At 40.6% G+C, this 7,569-nt stretch overlaps 1 protein-coding gene and 1 pseudogene across 3 annotated transcripts in view; both read left to right on the top strand.

The window, feature by feature from the left end:
* Positions 1–6,205, top strand: part of LOC104991044 — a 73,879-nt pseudogene extending 67,674 nt beyond the window's left edge.
* Positions 1–7,569, top strand: part of NRG4 (neuregulin 4) — a 121,148-nt gene that overhangs the window by 30,503 nt on the left and 83,076 nt on the right. The gene's annotated exons all lie outside the window — the stretch shown is intronic.

Genomic DNA, 7,569 nt, shown 5'->3' with positions numbered 1-7,569 from the left:
AAGGAGATCCAACCAGTCCATTCTAAAGGAGATCAGTCCTGGGTGTTCTTTGGAAGGAATGATGCTAAGGCTGAAACTCCAGTACTTTGGCCACCTCATTCAAAGAGTTGCCTCATTGGAAAAGACTGATGCTGGGAGGGATTGGGGGCAGGAGGAGAAGGGGATGACAGAGAATGAGATGGCTGGATGGCATCACCGACCCAATGGACATGAGTTTGAGTGAACTCTGGGAGTTGGTGATGGACAGGGAGGCCTGGCGTGCTGCAATTCATGGGGTCGCAAAGAGTTGGACACGACTGAGTGACTGAACTGAATGTCTTCAATGGCACCCCACTCCAGTACTCTTGCCTGGAAAATCCCATGGACGGAGGAGCCTGGTAGGCTGCAGTCCATGAGGTCGCTAAGAGTCAGACGACTGAGCAACTTCACTTTGACTTTTCACTTTCATGCATTGGAAAAGGAAATGGCAACCCATTCCAGTGTTCTTGCCTGGAGAATCCTAGGGACGGGGGAGCCTGGTGGGCTATGGGGTCGCACAGAGTCGGACACGACTGAAGTGACTTAGCAGCAGCAGCAGCAGCAATGTCTTCAGAAACTGAAATTAAAACCTCAACAAGATACTACTACCTACCTACTAGAATAACTATAATAAAAAATACTGACAATATAGTTTTGGCAAGGATATAGAGAAACTGAAAGCCTTATACAATACTAGTGGAAATGTAAAATGGTATCGCCACTTTGGAAAAGTGAAAAAATTTCACTTCCAAAGTCAAAAGTGTAACTTTTGCTCTCAATCCCACAAAATAAAAGGATCTTAGGACACATTTAATTTACCCCTTGCTAACTTTCATGCTTTTGTTTTTAGGTATTTAATGCTACTTGGATATTGCTTTGCTGTGCCTAGTCGCTCAGTTGAATCCAACTCTTTGCAACCCCATGGACTGTAGCCTGCCAGGCCCCTCTGTTCATGGGGATTCTCCAGGCAAAAATACTGGAGTGAGTTGCCATGCCTTCCTCCAGGGGATCTTCCCAACTCAGGGATCGAACCCAGGTCTCCTGCATTGCAGGCAGATTCTTTACTGTCTGAGCCACCAGGGAAGCCCAATACTGGAGTGGGTAGCCTATCCCTTCTCCAGGGGAATGTCCTGACCCAGGAATTGAACCAGGGTCTCCTGCATTGCAGGCAGATTCTTTACCAGCTGAACCCAAAGGACATTTCTACTTTTTATATAGTGTTTATTTAGATTTGCCACCATATTCACAGCTTTCTTGGCCCTTAATTCCTTTTTACAGCTAGAATTATTTTCCTTTTTTGCATTCATTCTTCACATACTTTCCATTCATACTTTAATGCAGCTTTTTTTAGTACAATTTTTTTCATTTTTGGTTTATTCAAAGTGTCTAAATTTAAAAATCTGGTATGAATATTTGTGTACAAATCTTTTGAGTGGACATATGTTTTAATTTCTTTTAGACAGATTCTTAGGAGAAAGATTGCTGGGTTTTATGATAAACATATGTTGATGTTTTTAAGAAACAGCCACACTTTTCCAAAGTGGTGGTACCATTTTACATTTCCATCAGAACTGTATGAGACTTCCAGTTTCTCTACATCCTTGCGAAAACTATATTGTCAGTATTTTTTATTATAGTTATTCTAGTAGATAAGTAGTAGTATCTTATTGAGGTTTTAATTTAAGTTTCCCTAAGTTGAAAAAAAATGATTGCCCATTTTTTGATTGGATTGTCTTCCTTTCATTTGTAAGAGTTCTTTATATTGTCTGGATACAAGTCTTTAATCAGATATATGATTTGTAAATATGTTCTTTCTTTCTGTGACTTGCCTTTTCATTTTCTTAATTTTTTTTATTGAAAAAGTTAAACTTTGATAGTCTAACTTGTCAACTTTTTCTTTTATGAACTGTCCTCTTGCTGTCATATTTAAGAAATCTTTGCCTAACCCAAAGTCACAAAGATTTTCTTTTAGAAGTTTTATAGTTTTAGCTCTTACATTTAGGCCTGTGATGTATTTTGAGTTAATTTTTCTGTATGCTACAAGGTAAAGGTATAATTCTGTGTTTTGCACATGGATATTCAAATATTCCAGCACCATTTGTTGAAAAGACTACCTTTTCCTCACTGAATTACCTTCATACTCTTGTTGAAATAATATAAGGGTTTGTTCTAAGCATGTAGTTCTTCATCTATAGATTAAACACGTTCACTATCAGTATCCCATCAGCATTTAAAAAATAGTAATTGGTAAGCTAATTCTAGAATTTATATAGAAAGGCAGAGGACCTAGAATAGCTGAAACGATTTAGAAAAGGAACAAACCCGGAGGACTTAGACTACCTGATTTCAAAATTTGCTGCTGTAGCCATTGAAGTGTTAGTCAGTCAGTCGTGTCCGACTCTATGACTTCATGGATTGTAGCCTGCCAGGCTCCTCTGTCCGTGGGGATTCCCCAGGCAGGAATGTGGGAGTGGGTTGCCATTTCCTCCTCCAGGGACTCCCCCTAACCCAGGGATTGAATTGCGTCTCTTATGTCTCCTGCATTGGTAGGCAGGTCCTTTACCAGTTAGTGCCACCGGGGAAACCCAGTGGTGTGGGTAGCCATTCCCTACTCCGGGGGATCTTCCCAAGCCAAGGATCGAACCTGAGTCTCCTGCATTGCAGGCATATTCTTTAGCATCTGAGCCATCATCAAAGGAGTGTGCTTATTTCCAGGAAGAAAAGAGATATGCCAACTTTAGGCCATTATTTTTATTTTATTTTTGAATTCTTTTCCATTATGGCTTATTATACAATATTGAATATTGTTTATCTATCTTATTTATAGTAGTTTGTATCTGCTAATCTCAAACTCTTGACTTATTGCCCCCACATTTCCCCTTTGGTAACTATAAGTTTGTTTTCTGTATATATGAATCTGTTCTGTAAAAAGTTCATTTGTATCTTTTTTAGATTCCACATATAAGTGATATCACATATTTGTCTGACTTACTTCACTTAGTATGATCCATGTTGCTACAGATGACATTGTTTCATTCTTTTTTATGGCTGAATATTATTCCATTGTGTATAAATACTACATCATCTTCATCCATCCATCTGTCGATGGACATCTAGGTTGCTTCCATGTCTTGGCTATTGTAAATAATGCTGCTGCGAACATTGGGGCACATGCATTTTTGGATTATGGTTTTCTCTGTATACATTCCCGGAAGTGGGGTTGCCAAAAGATATGGTAAATCTATTTTTAGTTTTTGAGGTACCACCATACTATTTTTCATAGTAGCTGCACCACTTTATCGGAGAAGGAAATGTCAACCCACTCCAGTGTTCTTGCCTCGAATCCTGTGGACAGAGGAGCCTGGTAGGCTGTGTCCATAGGGTCACACAAAGTCGGACACGACTGAAGTGACTTAGCATGCATGCATGCATTGGAGAACTGAATGGCAACCCACTCCAGTATTCTTGCCTGGAGAATCCCAGGAACAGAGGATCCTGGTGGGCTGCCCTCTATGGTTTCGCACAGAGTCAGGCACAACTGAAGCGACTTAGCAGCAGCAACAGCACCAATTTATATTCTTACCAAAAGTGTAGGACAGTTACCTTTCCTCCACACCCTCTCCAGCATTTATTATTTGTAGACTTTTTAATGATGGCCATTCTGACGGGTGTAAGGTGATATCTTATTGTGGTTTTGACTTGCATTTCTCTAATAATTAGTGATGCTGAGCATCTTTTCATGTGTTGTTTGCCATCTGTATGTTCTCTTTGGAAAAATGTCTCTTTAGGTCTTGTGCCCATTTTTTGATTTTTTTTTTGTTTGTTTTGCTATCGAGCTTTATGAGCTATTTGTGTATTTTGGACATTAATCCCTGCTGGTTGCATCATTTACAAATATTTTCTCCCATTCTATAGATTGTCTTTTCATTTTGTTTATGGTTTCCTTTGCTATGCAAAAGATTTTAAGTTCAATTAGGTCTCATTTGTTTATTTTTGTTTTTGTTTTTATTACTCAAGGAGGTAGATCCAAAAAAATAATTGCTTCAATTTATATCAAAGAATGTCCTGACTGTGTTTTCATCTAGGAGTTTTATAGTGTCCAGTCCTACATTTAGGTCTTTGATCCATTTTGAGTTTATTTTTGCATATGGTTTTAGTGAAATCACTTATATATGAAATCTAGAAACATGAGGATTTCACTGGTGCTATAGTGGAGGAGAGTCTGCCTGCCGATGCAGGGGACATGGGTTTGATCCCTAGTCTGGGAAGTTTTCACATGCTGCAGAGCACTAAGCCTGTGCACCAGAGCTACTGAGCCTTTGCCCTACAGCCTGCATGCTGCAACCCATGTGCCTAGAGCCCATGCTCCGAAACAAGAGAAGTGACTACAGTGAGAAGCCCACACACTACACCTAGAGAGTAGAGCCCCCTGCTCTCCACAGCTAGAGAAGGGCCACGTGCAGTGATGAAGACCCAGTGCAACCAAAAATAAATAAATAAAAATTATTAAAAAAATAATCCAACTGCTTAAAAAATGATACAAATGAACTTATTTACAAAACAGAAATAGACTCACAGACATAGAAAACAAACTGTGGTTACCAAAAGGGAAAAGGGGAAGGGATAAATTTGGAATTTGGGATTAACGAATACAGACTACTATATATAAATAAATAACAAGGACCTACTATATAACACAGGGAACTGTATTCAATAGTTTATAATAACCTATAATGGCAAAAAGTTTAAAAAAGAATAGAGACATATATGTGTAGCCGAATCACTTTCCTGTATACCTGAAACATTGTAAATCACCTATACTTCAGTAAAAAATAAAAGTTAAAAAAAGCAGTAGTTATTATTGTTATGCTGAATTTGGTAGTAGTTCTAGATTTGAGCAAGAGATAGAGTGTTGGAAGGGCTGTCTAATAAAATCAAAGAAGACTACATGCAATAAATAGTATGATTAAGACACTGAGTATTTGAGGGCTGGGGCTGTGTGGAGTGGGCACTAGGCCAACTGTCAGGTTGAGGTTGCCCTGGGCCCAGGTAAGGACTCATCCAGGTGTGCCCTATCCACCTAGGAAAAACTGCTCTGTCCCTGCCTTCCACTTGGCCCAGGAGGGTACGTGGGTGGGTATGGGCATTGCAATATGCTCTGGGACTGCTTCCTGAGCCTCTGAATAAGGCCATCAGGCCCTGGTTGCATGCCTACTCTAGTGAGAATTCTGTCCTCATGACAGCCCCATGACTGACTCCTCCTGCACTCCTGGATTACACACTTGACTGTCGACATGCAGTAACTTCCTATGCCTCCTTGGGCTAATGCGGGCCAACCCCAAACTGAAACCCAGGGGTCTCGGATCCTAAAGGAAAGCATAACTAATCAACACAGTTTGCATGTTCCTCCCAAGGACTGGCCTCTAGGCCCAGCAGGTGGGGCAACTCTTAAGCCAAAGCAACTGCCACAGAAACAGAAGACAGCTCCTTACTCTAGTGGTTTCTGCTTCTCGTTCCTGTTACTGCCTTTGGCCCAGGGACATGGCAGATCCAGTGTCAGAAGTGGAAGCTAAAGTTGATGGCAGAGCTAGAATCCAGAGTGATTACCAAGCCCATTTCTCTGCCAGCAGATCCAGTGGAACCGAAACATCTGGAGTACAGGCCAGTGAAGGTCAGGAGGCACTTTGACCTCCAGGTTGCTGTACATGATGTCTTGGACCATGGTGGACCATGCCCGGGAGGCTGGCCTACTGGCTCCCTTTGTTTACTAGTGCCTACCTTGGCACTCCCTTTCACTGTGCTGACCTGGGAATCACCATTCTGCTAAACAGGGTGTTTGTGCCCAGGAAGAAAGTGAATCCTGAAACGTGGTATAAAGTCTAGATTGAGGGAGAAGTGGGCCTAGTCGTGGTGCTGAGGCTGACAGAAACCAGGAAGTCATTTGTCTCCAAGACTAATCCAGACAGAACCACTGGCATTACCAGGACCTGGAGACCATGGCCAGGCTCCCAGGTACAGACCCCATTTTCATTGATGCTGACTTCCAGAGCACGGTTCTTGAAAGACCCATTGGAAGACAACCAGAGTCACTCTGAGGACTGAGCACCAGTCCTCTGTGCAGTCACGTCATACCTGTGGTTTAAGTAATTCCTACCTTGGACTCCTGGTATGTGAAGAGATTAGATGATGTAGCCCTGTCCCTGAATTATTAGGAAGTCACAGAGTAAACATTTCAAGAGATTTGATTTTATGCTGGATCATGTGCTATTGGTATAAATAAATCCCTATACTACAAAAAAAGCAGCTGAATATTTGAGATGTTATGATAAAGCACAGTATTCTTCACTTGTCCCTCCAGCCTACCAAAAAGAAGGCAACTGTCAAGCTCTCAAGCTGTTTAAGAAAAACAAGGTACAAATAAAATGCATATTCACATACAGCATGATTTTAATCAATCTAGAGTTGAAGAGAATCTATTTTGTCTTGCTGTTGGGAATATTATCTAATGAATAGCCCAAGTATTTTGGCCTTGAAACAAGAGAAGAAAATATTCACATGGCATGGATCTGCTGTTAATAGTATTTATAGTAATATTGATAAAACTATAGTTTATTGGTTTTCAACTTTTACATCTAGAGGCAAAGTTATGAAACACTTTTTTAGGGTCACAGATGAGAATGTAAATGTTAAAAACCTTCATGATATAGGAGTCAAGGTATAGCTACCAAGGCAGAAAGAGGAAGAGGGGAGAGAAAAGTTGGAAGCAAAGTTACTGTAAAGTTAAGCCGGTCTGTGAATTGACTCAAGTTCATTGATGAGGACCTAGAAGTATGAGTATATTATTTAAAATTGCAGATATAACCAAGAGAAGAAATAGAGACAGTGTAACTTATCAAACATTCAAATCAAAGAAGTAGAGGGTAGTGTAAGACAGCTGAAGCCTCATCTTCCATTGCTGGGGGTTAGATGTTGACTAAAGTGCTAAAGCCTTTGACTGTGTGGATCACAATAAACTGTGGAAAATCCTGAAAGAGATGGGGATACCAGACCACCTGATCTGCCTCTTGAGAAATTTGTATGCAGGTCAGGAAGCAACAGTAGAACTGGACATGGAACAACAGACTGGTTCCAAATAGGAAAAGGAGTATGTCAAGGCTGTATATTGTCACCCTGTTTATTTAACTTATATGCAGAGTACATCATGAGAAATGCTGGACTGGAAGAAACACAAACTGGAATCCAGGTTACCAGGAGAAATATCAATCACCTCAGATATGCAGATGATACCACCCTTATGGCAGAAAGTGAAGAGGAACTAAAAAGCCTCTTGATGAAGGTGAAAGAGGAGAGTGAAAAAGTTGGCTTAAAGCTCAACATTCAGAAAACGAAGATCATGGCATCTCGTCCCACCACTTCATGGGAAATAGATGGGGAAACAGTAGAAACAGTGTCAGACTTTATTTTTCTGGGCTCCAAAATCACTACAGATGGTGACTGCAGCCATGAAATTAAAAGATGCTTATTCCTTGGAAGGAAAGTTATGACCAACCT

Source organism: Bison bison, unplaced genomic scaffold (assembly GCF_000754665.1).
Source record: "Bison bison bison isolate TAMUID 2011002044 unplaced genomic scaffold, Bison_UMD1.0 scf7180017864181, whole genome shotgun sequence".
NCBI classification, from domain to species: Eukaryota; Metazoa; Chordata; class Mammalia; order Artiodactyla; family Bovidae; genus Bison; species Bison bison.
The sequence above is the reverse complement of the archived record's forward strand: the minus strand, read 5'-3'. Positions and strand labels throughout refer to the sequence as shown.